General features: G+C 36.6%; 1 protein-coding gene and 1 long non-coding RNA gene across 2 annotated transcripts in view; both read right to left on the bottom strand.

Annotated features, from left to right (window-relative positions):
- LOC121726859 overlaps positions 1-26,038 on the bottom strand; it is a 125,332-nt gene that overhangs the window by 72,979 nt on the left and 26,315 nt on the right. The window lies entirely within an intron of this gene.
- LOC121726863 lies at positions 6,601-7,384 on the bottom strand. Its single transcript, XR_006035586.1, has 3 exons — positions 7,317-7,384; positions 7,064-7,173; positions 6,601-6,803 (listed from the first exon to the last, which is right to left on the bottom strand). It is a non-coding gene; the product is annotated as an uncharacterized LOC121726863 (long non-coding RNA).

Consider the following 26,038-nt stretch of genomic DNA (forward strand, 5'->3'; position numbering starts at 1 on the left):
ATGTAGAAGTTAGAACCTTTGTGCCTGTAAATAGGTATTGCTGGAAAATCCACGGATTGATAGCAGAAGTTGAATCGATCTGCGGATGGGGAATAAATCGCATTTAGTTGTAATTCAGCGAAAACATTGTACATTGTATTCAGGCTGCGCCGCGCGCCGTCGATGTCAAGTAACACAAATTGCTCCTGAGCTCCTGAAAAATGCTTTCCATTTTAAAAGACGTGGAAACCTGGCCGGTTCAACGTACTTACGTTGTTAGCTTCATGCCCTGCCGCCGTGAGTGTGTTTGAATGACGCTTTTTGTAGCGAGTCGCATAAATAAACGAGAAATGCAAGATTATTTTTCAGAAATAATAAATTTGTAATAGGCACCCGTGTAGTTAAAATTTGTGTTTCAAATTACTGTATTAATATAAAATTGTTTTGTATTTCAAGAAAGCCTTGCAGGCACATCTCTGGGGAGATGATGAATTCTTGCAAAGTCAGGCCAATAAAATCTTCCTCAAATTAAATTTATACGAACAAATTTTGTAGGTCATACTGTTGTGACCTTAAAAACGAAAGGTTAAACTGTCTATACCTCGTCTACATTAATGTTTGCTCTCAGCACCTCGAGCGTATGTTTCGGATGCGCCTCATTAATTATGATAGTTGAGGTCTCATTAATGTTGTATATGAAGTGGGGGGATGGTATCGATCGTGGAGGGCGACGTGACGACGGCGACGCCGGCGGCTGGGCCCTTCTCGTAAACAACTCATTAGGGAGGACTCGCCGACGCCGTACGCCGGAGTCGCATATGCTTAGCCCTCGGAGTCCCAAAACATGCATGAATAAATTACAAGAGAAACATCCTAGAAGAACTACGAGAGGAACATTCTCTTCATCCTGACGCCGCTGAAGAATTTTAACGTTTGATATTGATTTTTTGATTGATACAAAAACAATATTAAGTTAACTATAGACCATTATCATGAGCGCGAATTTCGTCTGCACTTGTGTCTTTATCACACAGACACACATACATAAACAATAACAAATGTTATGTAAAACTTTACTGTTTCTGTAAATTTCAACCATCGTTGTACCTTGTATTGCATTTGTCCATGTACCTACATCAGTCACAATATGCACGGAGCCAAAAGCGCGGAACCAATAAACGTATTCTCCGTTTACATTTCGTCTCGATTCGCTCTAACGCGAGCTTGTATTTGTTTTCTCAGCACTCGACAGAAATAAAACATAATCGATGAGAAAACTGAACGGAAAACACCTATTCGCCCCGTATTCCAAACATAAGTATTTCCTGAAAATCATTTGTTGTATTCAAAAACAAGGTAACGTACGCAATAATATCCCATAAGTGGACTTATCAATAACCTTTCATATGAGCCAGTTATAATCAGTAGCTATTAAAGCGTACCGTATGTGGACTCACCTCATCGTAAAAAAGTTTATAACAGCAAATTAAAAGGCCGCACTAAAACAACGACCGGGCAATATAAAACTTTTTACGAGTGTATGGAACGCGGTTAAAAGGCGCGCGGGTCCATTAGAACAGAGTATCATTACAAGGTTTTTATTTCGCTCCACGCTTACATTCAAATTAATGTTTAAAACGCCCGCGGCGATTACTTCGTGCCTCAAGTGTGCGCTGCAGTCGTTCCGAGGCACAGGCGTTCAGCTCGCCTCTCCAGCAACTGCTACCCGCTAGGTTTCATAACTGCTTAAGATCCTTACGATCATTTTCTTTAATCGTTCGTTCGTTTTCAGAAAAAAATCTTGTAGAAGCTTTTTCTCACGGCTCCTCTAAAGCCTTATACCTAACTACTTTCAAAGTTTGACTTCCAAACATACACACACTCACAAACACGACTTTATAATATTAGTGTGATGTGAAATTCAGTAGCAAATACTGTTCTCTCGTGTTGCGGGCGTAGCGTTCGTAGCAGTGCTACGACCGAATATTGTTTCGTAATAAAAACATAAACGAGCTCCTACAACAGTAATTATATTTATTTATTCAAGCTAATTAATTTATATAGGGCAATATGCAATTTCTATTCGCAAATAAGAAATAAGTAAACAAGAAACATTATAAACTATTATCTTATACGGGAAATGCAATCTTTGCTTGATTATTTCGTTTGTGGAAACGAAATAATCAAGCAAAGATTGCATTTCCCGTAGCAAAAACAAACGCTCCGTAATTCCAGCACCGATTTGATATTTATTTAATAAACCTAGAAAAATACAGTCACTAAAGCAGATACGTTTAAGTTGGAAATATGAGCGTCGCGTGAAGCGGCAGCGAAAACACGGCGGTTGTGTACACAATCCGAACAAACGCGCCACCACCGCGGCACAAAGGGATAACTTGAATTGTGGAAACGCAACAAATACACCGCCAGCGGAACCCATTAATATTGCATTTCACCTCCGAACCGCACGCTCCGCTTAAGCATTCATATAAACAATTTGTTTTACTCGCGACAAATTAGCTGGGAAAATTGTGTTCTCGGCGCAGGAAATGGCAGCCGAGTTTGAAAATGTTGCTGTGAAATAGGATTCTTTAATTTTAAATAAATTGTTCGGGCACAGATACCAATTTGTCACCCCGATGCCCAAAAACTAGCGAGGTTACTCGTAACTGCCTTTGGAACAGAGAACACAAAAAGACTTTCCCTTTTCCGCTGACCCAGTTTTTCGACGCAAGAATTTCGCTTACCTAAATGCCAATTAGTAATTACTACCTACTCTGTTAAGTATTTTCAACAGTTTTCTTCGTCGTTAAAAATATGAAATGGAAAAACGACGGTCATTTTTAAGGTACGCTTAATTGATGTTTGAGTAAAGATCGACTCGAACCTAGATTTGTATGCTTTATTCAAAGTGTTTATCAATTCGCTAACAGTTTTCAGATAATGAAAGGACGGCACAACAAATTGGCGCTGCATCAGGCGGGTCGTGACCCAGTTATATGTTTAATATTTGAATGCGTTAGTGCGAGTGGCTGTGCACTCTCTACTCTACTCTCGCACGTTTCAATTATTAATCCGTATACGAGATTCCTCTTTCCGATATTCCTTTTGAGTGACACTTTCAAAGGTTTTCATGAGCAGTTATTTGAAAAAGAGTAGGCAATGTTTTCGTCGGGTACAGCGAACTGTGACTATGGATATGTTAAGGGACCATCTATATCTATTATCTTCGTCCTCTTTTAATAGACAGATAAAATCAAGTATATTATGCAATAAAATCCAAAGTTAGGCAGCCGCGCGACTCGTTTAGTATAGAAGTCGCGCGGCTGCCGCACTACTCGCGACTAAATGCGAAGGCAGCCTAACGTTTCTTTAGGTTCGCTGCTTCTGAGAACAAAATAGTAAGTATTTATAGTGTATTTTACTCCGTCCGCGTATTAATATTTTAAGAAACGAGTTATATGGTCTCAGAATATCGAAAGAAAAATATTAAGATAAACAATAGTTACACAACATTCACATGGAAATAAAATGTGACGGATTGTTACAAACCAGGAAAATATATTTTAATCCGATGCGATGATGGAAAACATAAAAGTGCTAACCTTCATTAATGAAGGTTACATAGTTTGAGCCCATATGCATACCAACCTAGAACCTAATCTCGAAATTATGCTGTGTAGTGTGTTATAATGTTATCCTTCTAATATTATAAAGGCGAAAGTTTGTTTGGATGTATGGATGTGTGGATGTATGGATGTTTGTTACTCTTTCACGCAAAAACTACTGAACGGATTTTAATGAAACTTTACAATAATATAGCTTATACATCAGAGTAACACATAGGCTACAATTTTAACCGGCTTTCAAAATGGGGGAGGTGTTATGTTCGTTTTCTTATATTCAACGATTACTCCGCCGTTTGTTAACCGATTTTCAAAAATTTTCTTTTGGTATATATACCAAAAGAAATTTTTTAAAAATCGGTAATATAATACCAAATTGGGATGATACCCTATAGGGTATCATCCCAATTTGGTATTATATTCACAAAAGTGGTGATCTGATGAAGGATCCATAAGTAATCGAGGGAACTCCTCAAAACTTATAGGGAAACATGTGGTGACTTCGGTTTCGTGAGAAGTATTCTAAGCATATGCTACAAACAAGTAAGATTTTGCACCGAGATTATACCTGGTATAACGTGGTGCGGAAGGTGCTGAGAGAACTTCTGATTCTTTATAGATACAAGTTTGGGAGTTTCGGCGTTGTTTTAAGAACAGAAAGCATATGCTACTATGCAAATTACATTCATCATCATCATCATCATTATCATCACTACCATATTATACCATTTCATAGTCTTTTAGATCGAGACTCGAGTTTGTCAAGCGATAATTTAAAAAAATCTATACTTAATATTATAAACCTGAAGAGTATGTTTGCTTGAATGCGCTAATCTCAGGAGCTACAGGTCCGATTTAAAAACTTATTTCAGTGTTAGATATCTCATTTATCGAGTAAGGCTATAGGCTATATTGTATTATATTATCACGCTAAGACTAATACGACCGAAGAAACTCAGGAAAATGTGGTAAAAACGGGGAAAATATTAGAAAGGGTTTATCTCACGAACTACTGGAGCAATTTTTATAGCAATATTTGGCACAGATATAGAGTAGACCACATGAAAGGACTATTTATAGCTATTTTTATTCGAAAATGTACGGTTTCTGTGAAATTCCTAATTTACGTGGGCGAAGCCGCGCGGGACATCTAGTTTCTCATAGTTACGAAAAATGGGGAATCGTAGGAGCATGAAATTTCGCACAGTTGTAGTTTATATGGAGAAGGAGTGCATCGAGCTAATATTGTTTTAAAATTATGCTTTTGTCATACATTATTTTAATAAATAAAACATTACACACACTATAACGCGCACACTACCATGTTTTGACTGACAAGCCTATACACACGAATTATACTCCTTTGTTTATGTTTGAAGTATGTTGTCAAATGGATAGAAAAAAATGGATTGTTGTTTTTTTTTATTTAATGTGAAATAGTCAATACTTTAAACGGGGAGTCAAAAAAAGAAGATAATTAAAAAGGTCGAATTTCGACCATTGAGCGATCTCTAGTATGTTATATTATTACGGGTTTTTACTTTCTCCCTACAATGCATGTAGAGTTTCGCCCAGTAGGAGTTAATAAGCGAACGATCATTTAATGAGAGAATATCACACATAGCGTCATGTAATCGCACTCATCAGATTTGCCGCGAGTTATAACTTACAGGAGTATGTAACAGGGCTGGGCAGGGCACTCCGGGGCGAGCGGGCCGCGGGGGAAGAGGGGCAGGGTGGTGAATGTTTATGTGCTGGATGTCGCCGAGCCCGTATAATTTTCACATCCCGCCCGCGTCACGAGAGCCACTCTCTAAGCCCCGGTTAAATTAGACGGCATATTTTCGAGCTCAACGTGTCATCGTCGACCGCCATTTTACATGCATTTTACAAAAATTCATGAAACGTTACAAGCGGTGGCATGTTGTGAAAATATGAGCAAATAATATTATGTATTCTGTTTTTAAAAAATTCATAATTTCTCGCATTAAATTCTAAAAAATCTAGTCCACACTCGGCGCAATGTACACAGAAAAAACAGTATTCTCCGAATAAGAAAAATAATCTTGCATGAAAGCAATTTGCATTAAGTCAAGATTATGGTTGCCTCATATATAGTGAAACTAATATTTTCTTACGCTAAAAAAATAATAATCTTAAACTGATATTTGAAGTAATCTTGAATTAAGACAATTTCCGATTGATTTAATATAATACGTTTTCTACCAAGAATTATTAGAATTCTTAATGTAAGTTGATAATTCTCTTGATGCAAGCTTAGGATGTATTTTCATTTTAAGAAAATATTGATTTCAATCAAATAAGAAATCACTTTATTAGAAATAATATATGCTTAATTTAAATACATTGTTTTTTCTGTCAACAATAATAAATCTAGCTTGAACACTAACTTTACTTATTTAAAGTAGTGTTTATTTTAATATTAGAAAATTATATCCTTAGACCAATAACTAATATTTTAAATTTTAATTTATGCAACCTACGATAAAGAATAACCTTTCTTGTTTCGGGAAAAATATTTCTTGGTCTAATATTATTACTTTCTTTCAATAAAAGTTTTAAATGCTTGTGTTAAGTGGTTTTAATGTCTTAAATGTACTATTAATAAAGGCCTATTTAAACCGGAGCGGTATCCGCTACCGCCGTGGGTAGCGGTATCCCGATGGGTAAGCGATTAACGCGCTAATAATAAACGCGATTAAGGCGATAATCACGTACCCATCGGGATACCGCTACCCACGGCGGTAGCGGATACCGCTCCGGTTTGAATAGGCCTTAATACGGCTCAGGAACTCCCAATAGTCCAATGGAAGTTCTGGAGGCGTTTCCTGAAAGGTAAATAAAAGACAACATACAAGGAACAACAGAAAAGCATATCAAATAGTGGTTTCTAAAACAAAATGAAGAGATGTTAATCGTATAAAAATTTATTTACTTACATAAAAGACAAAAATTATGACAAAAAAATTGTTTGTGAGTTTCATAAAATTTCAAAATACTGTTTCCTCCAACTGTTGTTTGTAATAAGGTATGTAAGTCAAAGTCTGGAAAATATCTTGTAATCAGTACATTTGTTGTGGTAACTTCCTGAGATTCAGAACAGCTAGAGGACGTAGGTTTTGTAAAGTCTGTTTCACTCAATGACTCTGAACACTCATTAAATGACTCTGTAGGTGCCTGAAAACATAAAATATGTGTGTAATGCACAGTGGCTAAATCATGTACCTACATAAGTTTACCCTAAATACCTAGTACCTATAGATTGTCTTCATTGGCAAAGTTATTAAACAAACTATGAATGTATTTTTAAACATAGTGTGACTAAAGAGCTTTAATATTCATTATACATCCTGCTGCATACAAAAAAGAATAAACGCTGCCCAGTTGCAGATGCAGAAGTGCACAGCACAGTGCAAATGCCAATGGATTTCACTTACATGAGCTGTGATAATTTCAGCTAGCTTTATCCGGGTCCCAAGATGAGGGCAGAGTTCCTTGAGGTGCTCTGGAATGAGTTTGTAGAATAACTCTGTTGTTATGCCATTTGCTGCAATGTAGAACTGAAATGATACATTTAAGTAATAAACGTACTCAACATGGATATGATTTTTGATGAATTTTTGCATGGGTGGGTGGCACTTCAACAATACTATAATCAAAGGCTGGCCAGTAAAATCAATGCATACTTACACACAAAAACTTCTATTACTTCTGGAGAAATATTATTTGCCTCGAGGAGAGTAACTACGTTGTTATTTTAGATATTGCGTATATATTCACCTCAAATTAACACGTTTAGTTTCAAACTGCACAAACAGGTTTAAACTTGTTTAGCTTGCTTTAGCATGGCGCGCGCGCACTATCGTGGCGTCGCGTCGGTAGACTCGGTAGTCAATAGCCATAACTCATACCAAAAAAAAATAGGTAGACTAGAAGTAACTTGTCATTAAATTAAAATATTTTTAACTTTTTCTTAAACTATATGTATTTGAAACAAGGTAATAATAAAATTTTAAGGCAAAACAGGATTTTACTAAAAACAAGATTTTATGTCATTAGTTTGAGATATTTTTTTTGATGATGAAATGTTTCATTGTGTTAAATAAACTTACAGTTTGAAATAAGTATTTCATTGTATTAGAGCAATAAAATTTGAACTTCTTAGGTTAATTTTACTTATTCTTCAATTAATTTTTTTTTCCTTGATTGTAAAATTGCAACAAGAAAATATTTTTTTCATTTCGAGACTGCCATTATTTAAAGATGAATAAACATTACTTGTATTAACACAATTTTCCTTAAAATAACTTAATATGTCAAGAAAACTATTTTTCTTGATTCGAGAAATCCTTTTTATCTGTGTACCCGCAATGTTATATGAAAATACTACAAAATTCTCGTTATTCCTTTGAGAATCTTCAACGGGTGTTCGGGTTCCGGTGCAGCAAAGTAAGCATGAAAAAAAGCTTAAAAAATGAAAAGGCTACCGTTTCAATTAAGCCGTAATGCGAGTCTCCATAACAAGTGTCAGAGGTCGGTATTATGTTGTGGAGACAATGAGGCCCGAGGGCCGCTGCTCCGCTGAGCTTTGACCCGAGCTCCGAGGGCTCCTCTCCTGACCGGAGGGGCCGAGATAAAAATAAAAAAGACCATCCGATGCTGACTAATTAAACGTTAAGTTCAATCACTCGAAATGGGGTGAGAGTTTTAAAACGCAGACGTAGCTGCAAGGCCGCTACGTCTGTTGTAAATATTATTGGAGGACATGTATCTATTTATTACGTACTTTAAAAAATCGGTTCCGTACTAACCAAATTTAGGCAAAAAATTGTGTTTTTTGTATGAGAGCTCCTCTTAAATATTTATGTTATTTGTATCTTATCATCAATTGAATAATTTTAGATAGAATTAAGTATTTTGTGAATGTTTCAAGTACCTACCTGTTGTAATGATTGATATAGAAAGAAAAAGGCAAAAAAATAGCGTTTATTGTATGGGAGCCCCTTTAAATATTACTTTTATTTTATTTTTAGTATTTGTTGTTAGAATTTGTATTTCTTTGACTAGCTATCGCGGTTCTTCAAGAGATACAGTCTGGAGACAGACAGACGGACAGACATCGAAGTCTTAGTAATAGGGTCCCGTTTTTATCCTTTGGGTAAGGAACCCGAAAAACTATAGCGCATTAAAAATAAGTACAAAATATACTGAGATTTGTATATCAATATGCTGAAGCACTCGTAGATACTTACTGGGAATTGAAAGCTCATGATTTCAATCCCCTTGAAACCTTAACAAGAAAATTACTTATTGAGAATATAGAAGTAACTCTACATTTCTTATTAGTTTACATATTTGTACTATTTTCATGCTCTGTGCCCTTTACGTATTTCAAGTTATAAATGCAGTATTTTTTTTTAACATGATGTCATCATTTTAACAAGATCGTTAATTTTAAAGCTCTCATTTACAATATGCATGACAAAAGAAGTCTATCCATGTGAATTGATCCCGATTCCCGACACAACAGCTCAAAATTTATGGCACATAATATGGTCGGGATCTTCCTGCCTTTATGTGACGAAGCTCCGTCAGAGCTATTGTTGACTGTATAATGTCCTAACATATTACGTCACCTTTCCTATGATATACACCTTGGCAGATAGTGAATCCTGGTATAGATTTTTAATCAATATTTTATAGATGAATCAAATAATCTAGTTTTATTTTCGATCTAAGAAATAAACTTTAAAGGCTAGTTAAAGATACATAATCTTAGTTTTAACATGAAGTTTTTCAGTTGCTCAGGAGGCAGGGCCTCCTAATTTGGTCCAGACAAAGCCCGTCCATCTATCGCGTGACGTGCGGGGTGACACGTAATAGGCTGGGTTATGCGTGATTGATCAGGGAATTAAACGTTCCCAAACCGCTGCCTGCTACAGCCGATCTAATATGTAAGCCCTGACTGGCAGATTCAAATACATATTAGCAAAAATAAATTAGATGTTACCCTCAAATTAAGAGGGTACACTTATTAATTATGGGTAAAATTATCCGATGTCCTTTTTCAGGTCTGAAAGTATCTGCATTTAAAATGTCATAAAAATCGGTTTGTCGGATAACAGATAGATATGTACACAAGTTTGCATAAAATTTACAATATCTTTATCAATACCTTATCGTGTGTGTGATATAAATTGATGTAGATCGTACATACGCACACCTAATAGAAATACATCCTACAACCCTTTAATGACTAGGGTGAGCGTAATCATTTTCAAATCTCCAGTCAGTGCGTTCATAATATATGACGGGTTCTAAATAGGATATACGAAACTTCCTCGATAAATAATGAAGGGGTATTAAGGGCCCCGTCCACGTGCGCCTCACGGGTGGCCTTCCGTCATATGGCGGCTCTCGACATAGGCGAACGCGTTGGCCAACGCGTCTGCAGACGCGTTGGCCCAATGTGTAGAACGGGCGTTCGCGCGTTGGCCGTAGGTATTTAGACGTTGGCCAACGCGCGAACGCCCGTTCTACACATTGGGCCAACGCGTCTGCAGACGCGTTGGCCAACGCGTTCGCCTATGTCGAGAGCCGCCATTATGCTAATGTCACCGCATCGCCCCATAACACACTGTCTACAGGATTACGATCTGACTAATTCCGTTTGTCAACAAATCTTCGGCAAATATAAAATGAACGTGACCACTGAGTAGTGTTAAAGATTAACATCAATCGTGTATGTTATACAAAAGAGTTGAGAGGAAAACTTGTTTCTCTTTTTAGTTTTTACACTTATGCCTATTTACCAAATTACGGGCTGAAATCTCCGAATTATCTAAGCATTTTTGAAGTGAAAACTTCTTTAGCGGCGTTGAGCACTTTTGTGGGATGGGTAAAAACTGTGAAACTCGCGTCGGATTCTCGTGCTGATCGAAAAACCGTAATGCGGTTGGAGAGTAGTGTTGTAACATCGAAATCGATTAATCGAACAATCGATTGTTTTTTTTCGATTGTCTATTTTTTTTAATCGATTGTAAGGGTTACGTTTCGAAAATCGATTTAAAAAAAATCGTTTTTTTTTTAAATCGATTTTCAATTAAAATGGGTTAAAAATTTAATCGATTGTAAGTTTCGACTTCATTAAAATCGATTTTCATAAAAAAAGGGTTAAAAATTTAATTGACTGTAAGGGTGTCGATAAAAAAATGGGTTAAAAAAAATAATGCACAACGTTAATAATCAAGTTTTCACTTCTGCCGGCACTCCCGGAGTGCAACCCGTCTTTATTTTTTTCAAGAAATGTAGAGTACGTTTTTACTTATTTTTATTATCTTCATTTTTCTTTATAGCATACCTACATACCCTACAATGCCATAAAATAAACCAAAGCGAATTCCCAATAAAGGCATGGGGTTGAAGACTACGATTTAATAAGATTCAGTAGGGGTAGGCACTGGGCAAATATTTATTGTACAATAAACAGCGTTCATAAGAAACAGAAAACCTAATAAAGCATCCTTCGGTACAACTGGAGAGATACAAAACTACCAATTCCCCAGATTGTTGGGCGACCCTTTCTCGTTTAACCGTTTTTGCAACATAACGAAAGTCTAGTTCAAAGAAATAAAAGGAATCCTTGTATGACACTCTAAATTTTTTATGGTAAAAACTTTTATTTTCGACAAATCCTTAACTCAGCTAAACACTTGTCTACCGTTAATTTGCAAGTCTACTTTAGTATTAACGTACTTCTAAATACTAATTACACGTTTATTTCTATTCGTTAAATATTGGCAAGTAGCAAAATCTAAAGAGTTAAAACAAACATGGACGCAGAAATGGCCGTCGCATCGTTAAAGTTCTTAAATACGACTGCCTGCGAGCTTATACTGAGACTTAATATTTGTCATACTTATCCTCTCTGAAATAGACATAATATTAATAATTAAACTTGCTTGCGTTAACAATGACTATTACTGTACAACGTAATTTGCACTTTAAACACAATTACAATTTTACTTCATAAATAAAATTAAAGGTGAGCACTCGGCTCTGTGTCCAGTGTCCACCGTAGCATGAATTTACAAAACCAATTAGTATTTTGCATCAAAAATTAAAAACAAAACAAGACGTTCAGCGCACGAACCCGCGCGGCCGCGCGAAAAACAACTTAATTACACAACATCTTATTTAGGTCACCGCTGGGTGAAATAAAGTTATAATTGTCGTAATAATCGGGTGACGTGAGGCGGCGGCACGGCAGCGCTGCTAAGCCGCTGAGCCTCGCCAGCCTGACTTTTATCCTTGGAATGTCGTCGTAAAGCTCACCCGGCGTTTTACTGCTCTCGGAACGTGTGATATGCTGCTAAATGCTAATGCCTCGATCACCCCTACCGAGTAGAGGCGAGAAAGTGCTCTCGGCCGAGCACTCGGTATGTTTTATATGAATGTGCTCGTCCGAGGGCACTGTCTCGCTACTATACTCGGTAGGTGTGACCATACCATTAGTATTCGCCGGTCGAGGTTCGCATTATCCACGAAGATAAACACCAAACGACCAGTCGTAGTGAACCAAAAACCCTAATGACGGGGAGAGAAAGCTTTACGGCGAACACCATCAAACCAGTGACAGGGAAATGGAGAAAATTTCCATACACGTTAAGTCGTAGGCCGTAGCACTTGCAAATATGAAGGTACTACATACCAACTGTATAGAATATAGACTTTAGTTCGTCAGCAATGTGCGACAGTGCGATATATAATGTCTTAGACACATCATGATATTTGTTCTTAATATCTTTACAGTGTGAAAGATTCAAATCTCAAAATGTGTATCTATAGTTATTCAAATAGAAACACATTTATTTGTTTTATTTCCCTTTCACAGGCGTCTAATGACCCGGAACTACGATGGACGTGCGTGGGGACGGGGGCTTCGCCATATCTAGTATCTACCTCGCGCTTACGAGAATTAAGTTTTAAATTTAAATGTTATTTCCATGTTAGTGCGGCGTCGGGTGACGGCGGAGACGGATTAGGAATTACTTTAATATGTTATTAGGTTAGTAATTTAGTATAGTTACAGCTGAAAGTATTAGAGAATGTATAGTACTTGGGAAGAGTTGTAGAGTTTCTGCTAAAACTAAAATAAGCCGGTCAAAGATCTTGCCTTTACAAAACCGACATTATATTATGTATAATATTTCAATTTATTACTGACCAGTAACCGCTTTATTAACTTTTTCATCAATATTATAATGTTATAATTGCAATTACCCGAAGCTTTCTGAATAAAAAAGAGTATAATACCAGCTTAATTATGTTGGAATAAAATTAAATATCCATTATGGGCTTTATCGTAATTATGACCAGGCTTTCATGAAATTGCCGATGGCAGGTCAAGTATATTTAAAAAGCTACACATGAATATATTTTCTTAAACCGAATATATTTCACAATGTCATAATTTACCGTATATTTTAATAGGTAAGTCATTAAAATAAAATATACGGTAAATTATGCGTTTTCCGCAAACTGTATTGATTTGCAATTCTCATTATAAAGCTGCAAATGAATCTGAAAACAACTTATTATATAACGAACATTTTACTACCACTAACGTATTATATCCCTCTATAAAGGACACGACATAATGTGCGTATGTCGAAGGCATAAAGTTTCTCGCATACATTTTGTTTCTCATGTTTATTATCAAAATGCTCAGTGACCTAAACGTAAGGCGCCCTTAAAAGGGACGACATTTGCTCATTTTAAACGTATTCGTCCCAATTCCCGGCGCTGAATAGTTATCCAACAGTCGGGAGGTACAGGCTCGCTCGTGTGATAAACAGTCAAATTCGGGTTAATGGGTTATACCGACCTGGGGATTGAAAAGCTTATGGCTATCGGAAATCGTTCTAAATAATGCCCGCATTCAAATTCAGGGCGCTGTTGAAAATGATTAGGCTATAGAATTGAAATTTCATATGGTATTAACTATATTATCCCGTAATTTGCAAGGAACGAATTTACGTTGACACGTTAAGCCGCAAATCAAATTGTTGGAACATGTAAATTAAATTTGGCGCCTGCTACTACCTCCGATTCTGGGCGAAATGTCAATATTTTGGAACCTAATGAGTCATGATGGACCAGCACGAGACTTTACAAATGTGTACTTAGTCAAATTCTTAAATCTCAAAAAACAGTAGTAAAGTATTCGTCTTTGATCACCCATGATCGACTATGATTGTGCAGCTTCGCAATCATGGTTTTAAATTATATGGCCTTTAGTATTCTATGCGGTAGGCATAGAGTACATTCGCCGATCCCCATAAAAGTAGTTTATTCGAGTGACCAATTTAATATTGTGGCATTGTTATTGTGACATAAAGGCTGATGACTCTGGGGCATCAGCGCACTGGAGCATGTCGGGAGAAAGTCAGGAGCGATCGGCGAACGTAACAGCGCCGCACAATATGGCTCTCGTCATGTGTGTAATGTTTACTGATCACAATAGAGAGAGTAATTTGTCTCTTCTATTTATAGAATGTTATTAAATGTCCATATTTATAGGTTGACTTACTTCTGCAGTAATTGTATTGGGATGCGAATTTAGATTATAGGTAGGTACCAGTACAACAACTTAACCCTAGTAAACGGATACCGATTAGATCCAGGTACTTAGCCAAATTCATTAGACATTTTTCACAGGGAAGTTGTATACAAAATGTATGACATAACTGTATTTGACAGAATAAGCAACCACATCTTGCACTACAATAATCGTACCTTCGGTAAGACAAGGGCACGTATGATTATGAAAATGTTTAGCACTTATGTCTTTGTCTTACCGAAGATTGAAATTATGTATTAAGGGATGCTTCGTAGTATAGCAACACGAAACAGAACAACCATTCAAGTTGGCAGGCTATATAAAAACGACGATCAAAAAACTATAAAATAGCAGGCGCAAAGTGTGTGACTGAAAGCGTACCAGCCGAACCTTTGCGCCTGCTATTTTATAGTTTTTTGATCGTCGTTTTTTTATACATCAATTAAATCGAGTCAAAAAAACGAATCACCCTAGATATATTCTTTTTCTTTAATTCAGTGCAAAAATTATCTGAAAATTCCAAATAATTTGGACATAGTATGGAAAATTCGTTAAAAGAAGACTTAAGTTTGGGATTTTTTTCTATCGAGTGAAGTTCATGATATTGTCTAATGGAATATAAAGTCCACTGTGTTAGATCTTTAACTAACACATATATTTTTTTCAGAATTTAAATTACTATATTTTTGTGTCTACTGTCACTTTTAAATCTTGAAAATCGTCCGTTTTTGGGAATACAGGGCCTTAAGGTAAACGGCCGAAGTCATACGTCGTTATCGCTAATCACGAAAGTTAAATGATCAATTAAACTTTCCCATAGCTCAGTCACGGGAGCTCATAATTGAATCATTTAATTATTCGAAGCCAATGTAATTAGTTGTCAACACGCGAACGATTCTGTTTATAATGATTTGCATTCGCGAACGAGTGATTCAGCGAACCGAGCCGTCGCGTGACATCTGTACGAAAGTTACATTAGTTATGATAGTATGTTGCCTTTATAGTGTGCTTATAATCGAGGCAAATTTTACTAGAGTACTTAGTCAAATTGCATTCGATAGTTTTGACTGCGAAACTAGAAACCAAACAATTATGTATGGGATTTGACGTTAGGCATCGCAAGCGCCATGTCACTTGCGACCGATGCTTGCGTTGGACCGAATCCTGTATTTTTTTTTATTTCTACCCCAAGATAGAAATAAAAAAAATACGGGATTCGGTCAGTTCGTGTCGAAATTATCGAATGCAACTTGACTTAGCTAGTTTTCTAAAGTAAAAAAAATACATTTATAATAACTTACTTTTAAACTTTAATTACCTACTATTCATTACTTTGTACACAAAGTACAAACGGATGGTAAACGAGTAGCGTGATTTAACAAAAGTAATTTACTGGTTCGTTTAACCCTCATATCAAACTGCGCCTAGCCGACAACTACACCGACATGTCGTTTAAATAAAGCCTTGTATCTGGCGAACCTCGCGTCTGTTTTGTCATTATACAACACTTTATAAAGTTTTCTGTTCATAAACATAAAGGACCTCAAAACACTAATTTGCTGATTTCAATTTACTATGTCGGTCTTCTGGCAGACTAAAAAGTAATTTAATTAGAGGCTAATTAATTAACTCGACCGTCTGGAGTCCGCAGCAAGCAATTTTGCCGGCTAGACACAAACACTACAACTTCAGCTATATTCGTAGGTTTATTTTCTTAAGCTAACCATACAAGAAATCTTATACCTTTGACTTTGCTGGCGGATTTGCCAGCACAGATACAGAGTGATAATTTATTCCGTTTCGAGACTGCAGAATACATTCTGTACAGGCTTAAGTCAACTACTATATTATATAATACATAACCTGGAGAGTTTTAAAACAATCACGCAGTAACTTTGCTGGTTACCAGCTCTCAGCCTCAAAGGTAGCATGTCTACCACATTGAAAACATGGTTGAAGCCTGCATTATACTACTACGATGGTGTTAATTACGTACCTGCAACAAAGATAATATGACATTGAGAACTATATGACATTGAGAAGTAAATGATTTTGAATTGAATTGAATATATTTATAGCTTACTTAAAATCAATATATACATTTAACATTATACATAAATGGGAATACATATTTTTGACAGACTTCCAAAAAGGAGGAGGTAATACGTTCGGCTTTATGTATCTTTTTTTGTATGTTCAACGATTACTCAGCTGTTTGTAGTCCGATTTCCAAAATTATTTTTGTGTTAATAGGGTTTAACTCGAATTTGGTACCATGTTCACAAAAGTGGTGATCTGATGATCCATGGGGAATCGAAGGGACTCCTTGAAATTTGTATGGAAACATATAGTGATTTCGATTTTTTCTGAAGTATTCGAGGCATATGCTACCAAAAAGTAAGATTTCGCACCAGGTTATACCCTGGTTCCGAACGTTGTTCTTTGTAAAGTCAACTCTGTAACGTCAATCTATGTTCCGATATCAAATCAACCCTGCAATCGTCGCAGTTAATTGAAGAGAATTCAACATAATATAATAATAATGGCTTATTTGCATAAGATGGACGTATAGCCCAAAGCCCAAATCTTTGTGCTATACGTCCATCTTGTATCTTTATTACATTACAAGATGGATCGAGTTTAACTCCGTGGATATATAACATAGTTACAGGTTTTGGGCTCTTATAAATGGTCGGTAAAAATCAAAGGCAATCTTGGCACTACGCAATAAAATATAAATAAATGGTAACGAACCTATCCTTAATTTAAGAAAGAGACGCTTCTGGCTTAAACCCAATTTGTTCTGGGAGCGGACTCGTCTTGCGGGTAAAAGCTTTGATTTAGTTTAAGTTCCATAAAAATAAATGGTAAATTATAGGGAAAATCATTTAGAGAATCTTTCAACTGGACCCACTCTTTAAACACAATATCAAAGGGATCGCTCGCGATAAATTATGTGCTACCCTTCAACATTTATTACTATAAAAGCAAAATTGTTATCCAGATTTAAGTTTCAAAATACTTTTGACACTCGTTTTATTAAAGTGTTTTTCTCATAACTATCTTATTTAGCGTTTTTTTTCTTTTATAGACTAAAGTTAGCAAGTGAATAATTCCCACCGGTCAAATAAAATAAATATAACACATTTTATACAAAACTTAAACAATACAATACTAATTATAAAAATAACTACTTATACATTGACCTACAATATGCAACTTACACAGAGCATCTATTAAAATATTACAGAGCACTAATTACGGTAATGGAATGAGGGGGTTATCTTTACAAGTTCAGGCTGCGTGTTCTATTTCCGCACCAGTAACTTCCCGACCGCGACCTGAAGAGCTAAATGCAGGAAGTATTTAGTAAATTGTTGCTTAACACACTTTTAGACAAACAAAAACTTTTTGTGCGGCCTTACACGTTTCCTGACCGACTACACAAATTGAAAAGAATATTTGACTGAGTGTCAATGAAAGTTCTCATACCTCCTCTTTTTGAGATAATAATATATCACACTTTGCTTAACTTTCTGAGGTTTTTCAGAAGTTTAAATATTTTAATGATGTTGTGGAATGGACATCGCAAACACCATGGCACTAAGCATCATGTCAAATTCCATACATTTTAAAATCTTACTTGGGTGTCGTAATTGTCGACTGCTAATTTACTATATCGACATTGTCACTAAAAATGCTAAGTGCGCCTTCTCTGTTTATCCGAATTAAAGTTCTCCAAGCTCAAATGCTTCCGTCTCAGTGAAACTTGGTTACTTCTTGTTAACTCATAATTCGCGAAGTACCTATAATGACGTTATCCCAAAGTACGCAAGTCAAACAAGTAGATCGCGAGTCCATCGGACTGGAAACTGTCGCTAACGAGTTGGCTCCGACTGCCTCGGCCATTGTACGGAGCCCCGTGGAGTGTTTACAAGTAGACGTAACGAGAATGTTCCCTGAATAAACTCCATGTTTTTACGCAAATAAAATTGTGCTTCGTATCGCCGTTCGCTGATGGTGGAGCGCTCGAGTACACTTCGAGGTGTGCACTTTCTAGGGTGGTTAAAAATCCACATGAGATTTTTAGAATAGATAAACTAAATCATGAACATAGACATACAAATTTTGTTTATGAATTAGTGTTCTAACTCGCCTCACGGTTTGGACTTTGGACCGTTGAGACTGCAACTCTACTGACTTAAGAAGTGAAGACTGACATCTTCCACAGATCATGTCAAGTATTCTAAGATATGGTGGTGGTATTCGACGTGAGCCGTTAGTGTCCCCTACGTATACGGTGACTAGTTTATCCAGTTCATCAGAAGGTATCCTTTAGCAGAACCCTGTTGAACCGTTATGGGATAAAGTTTCCCTCATTTGAATAAACGTTAGCTGACCATTAGAGATTAATTCCCTTTAGTAGCTACTGGCTAGAAAAGCTCGTGTAGTCCGTTATGGGTTTAAATTTAGCTAGATGTTGGGCACAAAGTCGTTCGCGAGTAAATCGTGTATTATGTAATAAGAATATCCTATGTATTTCCTGGAAATCAAAGTAGCTCTATTCCTCAGCTTAGCGGTTTATGCGACAAGAAATATTAGAAAGACAAATCGACGATATAATATTATTATGGATTCAACTAAAATATTAGCTGTAAAATGAATGTGTATCGTTATGTAGTAGCCAAGAAAACAAGGAACAATTACTGACTCCATGCCTTTGCATTATGTTAATGCTTTAAACTTGAGGAAAATCCTTGGAAGCGGCTGTTAGTAACATATTTTTAATAAGTATTTCGTGACTAAGGTGCCCTCTGCATTAAAATTATTAAATAATTCATGAAATTACACGTTAACGATAAAGTATTACGTCATTCACCATTAAACCTACGAATAATAAAAACTAACATTAAAACAACTGTGAAGTAAGTTACCACATTAGGTATAATAATTGTTGATGTTATGTTGTGTAAACAAACAACTGGTTTCTAAATTGGACACTATGTTAATTATTTCAAGTGTAGTAAACCATATTTTATACGCTTCAAGTGTACACAATACACATTTTAATCAAAGGCCTTAACCTTTCTCGATATCGAGAGCACTTAAGTGCTAAACCCGCAAAACTGCGCCCGCCTGCCAAATATCGGTCGGCCGGTGGACTTCGGCCGACGGACGCCGAGACCCTTCTTATTGATGGGGCCGCGCCCGCCACCCGCTTCCCTGACACTTGCCGGGAGAGATTTCCACCGACATTTATACGCCGTTATGCTCTAAACCCGGTGAAAATGATGATAAAAATGTAAAAGCCGGCAGGACCCCTCCCCAGTCCTGACCGCAATTTTTCAACTTCGAGTTAACAATGACAATTTAGCATTTTAAAACTATGATGTAGAGTCTACAAAAGTTCAGGGGAAAGGAATATTTTAGGCGGCTCCGCTCCAGTTTCATATGAAAAGGAATTTTTGTCAATACGAAATAACTTTGCATGAAAAGAATATAGAGATCATTTTTTGCTTTTCATGGCGTAGTTTTTATACATGATATTCGGTAGAGCAGTTTCGAGAAGGGACCTACTTAACGATATTTCCACAAAGGTTGACAATACGTATCAGTTGAATTTGTTCAGACACTTATAGTAGATCAACAAAAACACTAATTTCAGGAAGTTTCTAAGTGAAGGGAATTAAAATATATGAGTCGGCGACAGGGTTTGTTCGGCGGGGGGACATCGGAGAGACGTGGGACTAATAAATCAAAGGCCAAAGCCCCGGCGCCGCTCTTGAATTACAATATTGCTCCGATTATGAGCTGAATTAACTACCAGCTATTTATTATGGAACGACGCTGGAGTGGTTGAGAGATTGCTTTTTGAATTATTCCTAACAAATAATCTCGCGTCCTACGTAAACATGAGATACTCGAAAGTCGAAACCTCTTTTTTTATGAAATAAGGGGGCAAACGAGCAAACGGGTCACCTGATGGAAAGCAACTTCCGTCGCCCATGGACACTCGCAGCATCAGAAGAGCTGCAGGTGCGTTGCCGGCCTTTTAAGAGGGAATAGGGTAATAGGGGAGGGCAGGGATGGGAAGGGAAGGGAATAGGGGAGGGTGGGGAAGGGAATAGGGGAGGGTAGGGAAGGGAATAGGGTAGGGGATTGCGCCTCCGGTAAACTCACTCACTCGGCGAAACACAGCGCAAGCGCTGTTTTACGCCGGTTTTCTGTGAGAACGTGGTATTTCTCCGGTCGAGCCGGCCCAATCGTGCCGAAGCATGGCTCTCCCACGTATAGTATCTTATGTTTTGGACTATATTGTTATCTGACCATGATAGTTTCCAGAACTACATTTCAATGCAACTCTATCTTTACTTGTTTAAGATAAGAAAATCCTTCACGCACAAATCTATACGCCTAAATCATGTGTCATTCTTAAGGCGTTTCTTTTCTTATTATATATATGTGTGTAAATAAGAGGCGCGTGGCCAACGCGACCGTGGCCTAAAATGTAGCAACTCAAGGAAATTATTAAGCATGTGCGATGATTAGGTAGATCATTACTATGGTTATTGTAATAGTTTCCAAGTTAAACACCTTTCATAAAATATAAAGACTAAAAACAAAAAGAAGTGTAGAATAATTTACAAAGTAAATTACTAGTTGGAAAATTAAGAAATCTAATTACTTAGGTACCTACTTTATAAAAGTTACTTAACGGTCATTAATGACATTGTTAATTAAACAGTCTGAAGTTTTCACCGAGCTTCCAGTTTTTAGACCGCTTTTTTAGCTTAATAAAGAATTCACACATGCAATGAAAAATATGAACGTCAATATTATTACCGACATTAAAGAGTTGAACATGCAATGCTTAACGTACTGTACTTAACTACAGTAAAATCAACCTGCCGTGTCATAAAATATAAACTAACGAGTAAATTTTTTACTTTATCAGCTATATTATATGACAGAGTGTACCTGTTAAAATGTGGTAACATAACATTGCAGCTTCGATTAACTACCACTTAACTACCAATCACAATTCACAATTGATTTCACGTCACTTAAATATTTTGATACATTAAATTTTCATTTCGGCTTTCAATAACAATTTTCCGAACAAAATGGGTCTGATTTGTTTTATAACGCGAATTTTCATAAAATTCAGTTAGTCAGGTAGATAGTACGTTTAGCGTTTAGGTTTGTTTTCTGCACCATTCGTCAGATCTTAGTTGTGACTCTACAACAGTACTTATACACTTACTCAACTCTTTTATGCGCTTTAGCAACTAACTTTTATTTTGACGTGTACAAAGGCGAAATGTTATTTGACTGAGAAACATAACATAAAAGATTTCATTGCAACGGAAGTGTAAGTTCTAAAAGAAATCTCATTAAAGTGTCTCACTCTCGAGTCTCGAGACTGATTAACGTTTGAGCCCGAACCTTTTCAGAATAGTAATAGAAAACCTTTTTGTTTTTCTTCAACTATTTAATTAGAACTAAACGCACGCCGTAACCACTAATTAATAGCGCGGTCAAACTATTTCCGATCGCAATTATTGTTTAATTTTAACTCGGAATATGTTCGCCATTCAAACACATCGGGAGCGAATCACAAATCAGGAATGGTAGATGATACATATGATTTGGAGTTACGTTGGTCGCCTGAAAAACGCTGCAATCGATCTTTTACGATTTAGGTCAATAGCGTTTGACGCTAGAGAAAAATTCACGATAAAATTGCAAAGTTGTGAATGATGTTTATAGTCGGAAAATGGTTTTAAGTACATAATGGCGGACTGCACTACGAGCTCGAGCCGGTAATGAACATTCGTTAATATAACTCCTACTTCATTATGGTTTTAATTAATTTATGATTAAACCAAACATTATACCGCAAATTTGATAATTTAGATATTAGTCTATGAAAGTAATCGCTAGTGATACTACTAAAACATAATAATATTATTATGAGTGCCTATTCTATTTTCTGCTTCTCTAAAGTACATTTTCTTCTAATTAGCTTGTCTCCACCTACACACACTACTTTAAAATATGTTACATGCCTATGTTACATATTACACATATTACAAAAAACTAAGAAAACAACTTTAAGGTGAATGTTGTGACTTGTGACCCCTAGGTTGTTGTATCTGAGCCGAGGTGTGAACATTGCAGCGCTCCTGCAGGCGCTAAATTCCACAATTTTGTAATGTTGCTGCTGAATCTCATATTTCAACGTTGTCCTCCTTTGGATACACTATAAGGTAAGAATTTAGAACTCTGCGCTATTCAGAAGGTATTTGTCGCTGGGGAAAATGATATCGGATAATTTTATGTGCTTCCCTAGTGCTAGTAGGTAACAGCAGCAATTTTTAGGGTTCCGTACCCAAAGGGTAAAAATGGGACCCCATCACTGAGAATTCGACGTCTGTCCGTCTGTCTATCTCCAGGCTACTCAAGAACCGCAAAAGCTAGACGTCCATTAAATTTTTACAGATTGTGTATTTCTGGTGCCGCTATAACAGCAAATACTAAAAACAAAACAAAGTTTATATTTGGAGCGCCTTCACATTACGTCGCAAGCAGTGCGGCAGCACCGCTGCTGCCGCACTGCTTGCGACGTAATGTGAAGGCAGCCTTAAGGGGGGCTCCCATACAACAAACGTGATTTTCTGGGCTTTTTGACTCGTAATTCATAATGCTAACATGTAGACACTTGAAATTTTGACAAAATCCTAAATATGCGTGTAAGTACTTTAATATTTAATAATAAAATTAAAATAAAATAAATAATTAAGGGGGGCTTCCATACAAGAAACACAATCTTTCCAGTACTTTTGCTCTATATAATGGTAATGGGCTAAATGGCCCTTCGTGCGCGAGTCCGACTCGCACTTGGCAGATTTTTTTAAGATTGTTGTTTGCGATAATTATGTTGCTAGCAATTTTGTTTTACCGTTATAAAAACTTTTTCTTCATCTGTCTTTTTTATCTAAAACAGATGAACGGTTTAAGCTTATGAGGTAACAGAAAGACAAACTTACGCATTTATTATATTACCTACTAGTACTGGATGCAGGTAGTAGTCATAGTTCCTTATTCCATTAAAGTTTTCTCGTAACCTTTGCGCATTTTATTTGCAAGGTTACACTACGTTACTGATTCAGTGTTATTTTATCAAAATAAAAAACAAAGATTTCATTAAATTAATTTTCTACAAGCACCGTCCATAGTAGAGAAGAGCCTTTGTTTCCTTGAATCCTTTTTAAATAACGAACAATTAGGCAACAAAGTAAGCCTTGAAATAAAATATTCTGGAACTAAAGTCGAGGTCGAATGTACTATAAAGGGATGCTGCAGACCACAGTGCACAGTGCACACATTAGCATCCAATTTCACGGCCACCTCGAGCACAGCGCGCGGCCACACGCGCCCGACCGGACATAATGAAGGCTCTACTACACTGCACTCTACATCAGAGATTCCCAAAGCCGTTTACGGCGTGTTTGGGATTCTACCAAAATAATTATTACTTAATTTTGTTGTTTTAAAGATGATCGCGGTTAAAATCGAATTTTATTTTGAAGGAGGGGCATTTCGTACCCACTAATGTAGCACGTTGAGACATATACCAAATGAAAGGGCTTGAAAAGCTGAACATTTTATTGTATGACGAAAAATCTCTAAACCATGGGAGAAAAAAGTTAATGAGGGTAGAAGGTAAGAAAAAATCACAAAAAAACACCCTGTATTATTGTATCATTTTACATATATGTCTGATGGATGTGCTACAGCTTGGGTACGGGTTCCATACAAAAATGCCCCTTGTTCTTTCTGTAAAATTTGCGATAATAAACCTTTGTCGTCGTTGTCAAATTGACGTTCGGCCAAAATTCCCTAAGGACTTAGGACCGTGTATTTCGCCTTGCAACACTTTTGTTTCTGAAGCTTTCGGAGTTCGCGCGCGGAGTATACGTGTCCGCGCCGAAACCGCCTCAGCCATTGCCTCAGCGGATTATTTAAACCTACTAAAAGATAAGACGTCGTTAAATCCGGCGTCTGCTGAGGATTAGAGAAAATCCGTTAAGACCTTAGCGTCCTATATACAGGCTGACATAATAAGTTTGGTGAGGCGAAATTAAATCGAGTGAGACGGCTCTCGTTAAGGAATACCTACGCAATACAGACAAAAGCATTTCGTCCAAAGAAAAAAAGAATATAAAACCTACTGAAGGGTTGCTTATTTTACACTGATTATTTTTCATTAATTATTTATTATCAGTCATTATAAGGAATTCAATAACACTTTAGTTGCTAGCAAACTCTTTGAAAATAAAACCCTAATGGGTTTTTCGTTCATATATTTTATCTTTACCACCTACCTATATAGTCTTTAACACCACATCGTGTAATGTTACAGCGCCCATAAAATATAACGAGAAACTTCAGTCGAGTGTAAATCATCAACCGAGTAAATTGGGTTATTGGCGCGAGACGACTTGCTGAATATTTTCATCAAGTAGGCACCTCCGTTATAAGCTTCAATAAGACTATGTTAATGTTTCATTTCTCTTAACATTTCAAATATGAAGGAAAACACACGGTGAGCATTATTTTTGGGCTTCTTTACATTAAATCGTCATTTCGTCAATTCAGGTAGATAAATTCATAATATTATTTTGATGATTATACTATCACCATTCGCGGGTCTAAATATAGTCAAGGTATAGTTTATTAAACTTGTAGTAGCATTGTAGTACAATGAGCTAATACAAGTTCAGGAACATTTCCTGAAACACTTCACGCTCAGTAATCTATTGGGAACGGAGTGCATGACAAAAAAGAACGTTCGTGGGATAGTCTCACACGATTGTTCGCTGAACCACAGGTAATACGATAATAACATAACTGAGGCATCGTAACCGTTGTATCTGGGGACCTTAAACACAACACGTACCGTGATTTATGGAGCGTGCGATACAATACGATTCGTCCTAACGGTCGCCGGGCTCGTCGAGGCCAATTATAAAACTCTTTTGATCGCGCCTGTATCGCCGTAATCGATACAAATCGAATGAGGCGAGGAAATCCACCGAAATGCTGTACGATTTCGATTAATCTTTTGACGGATTAACGAGCTCGAGCTGTACTCCAAATCATACAACACTTTAACGATAAAAATTGTGTAGGCTCTACTAGCTCAGAACAATCGAAATGGATAAACAAACCCTGCAGTGGTCGGTGTGATTTCGCCGCATCGTGACCTCACAGCACGAGATCTAGTTCCGTCGGAATGGTCATCAGTCATCACTATTATTATATATTTTAAGAAACTTTGAACTTTAAGACGTTTTTACTGCACTGATTACATCATCTACGGATTATGTAATTCTATCTGCCTATTTTAGAAACAAAAAAAATATATAATCTAACGGTCGCTTATTTATGTGTCCGTGGTAAAATTGGGGTCCTGGTGATCTGTAACACAGGCTACTGCCTAATTCAGACACCAGCTCCTCACTTTCTAACGTGAATGCAGCATAATAATTTGTAAATTAGCCGTTAAGTTAGATTGTTGAGAGAAAATAAAGATTTATTATTTATTATTATTATTTTAGAAACAATTAAACCTGTTACTATGATTTCTATGATTTCTGTTCCTTTTTCCAGCTTTAAAAATAATAAATATTAAGAAAGATTTCAAACAAGTATTTCCTGTAACAAACCTAAAATAAGCAGCGATGTTCGCTTTACATAATATAGAAGACGATGCTACTCATTACAT

This window comes from Aricia agestis, chromosome 5 (assembly GCF_905147365.1).
Source record: "Aricia agestis chromosome 5, ilAriAges1.1, whole genome shotgun sequence".
NCBI classification, from domain to species: domain Eukaryota; kingdom Metazoa; phylum Arthropoda; class Insecta; order Lepidoptera; family Lycaenidae; genus Aricia; species Aricia agestis.